The sequence below is a fragment of the Corvus brachyrhynchos genome, unplaced genomic scaffold (genome assembly GCF_000691975.1).
Source record: "Corvus brachyrhynchos isolate BGI_N302 unplaced genomic scaffold, ASM69197v1 scaffold94, whole genome shotgun sequence".
Classification (NCBI taxonomy): Eukaryota; Metazoa; Chordata; class Aves; order Passeriformes; family Corvidae; genus Corvus; species Corvus brachyrhynchos.
The window spans coordinates 5,816,952-5,817,267 of NW_008238330.1; the positions used below are offsets into that span (position 1 = coordinate 5,816,952).

Genomic DNA, 316 nt, shown 5'->3' on the forward strand with positions numbered 1-316 from the left:
GCTTTTTTTTTTTTTTGTTTTTTTTTTTTTTTCCAGCATGTGTTTTCTGTCATTTCGTTGGAGTCATTCGCCCCATCCCCCCCACCCCTCCCCGTGATCTTTTAATTTTTGAGGTCAGGGCGGCTGGAGCATGTGGAGCGGAGAGAGAGGGAAACAGGAGCTGTCTATGCAACCGGGACTTGCCTTTATTGCGTGCGATGGGCAATTATTAATAGCGGCTACAGGATTCCGGCTCTAAGATGTGGTTTTTACTAGAGAGGGAGGGAAAAGAAAAGGAAAAAAGGGTATGGCTCGCAGTACGGCGGGGGGGGGGGGG

The 316-nt window shown here is 49.1% G+C and overlaps 1 protein-coding gene across 1 annotated transcript in view; it reads left to right on the forward strand.

Annotated features, from left to right (window-relative positions):
- The window catches only part of ARPP21 (cAMP regulated phosphoprotein 21), a 142,677-nt gene that overhangs the window by 2,575 nt on the left and 139,786 nt on the right, over positions 1-316 (forward strand). The gene's annotated exons all lie outside the window — the stretch shown is intronic.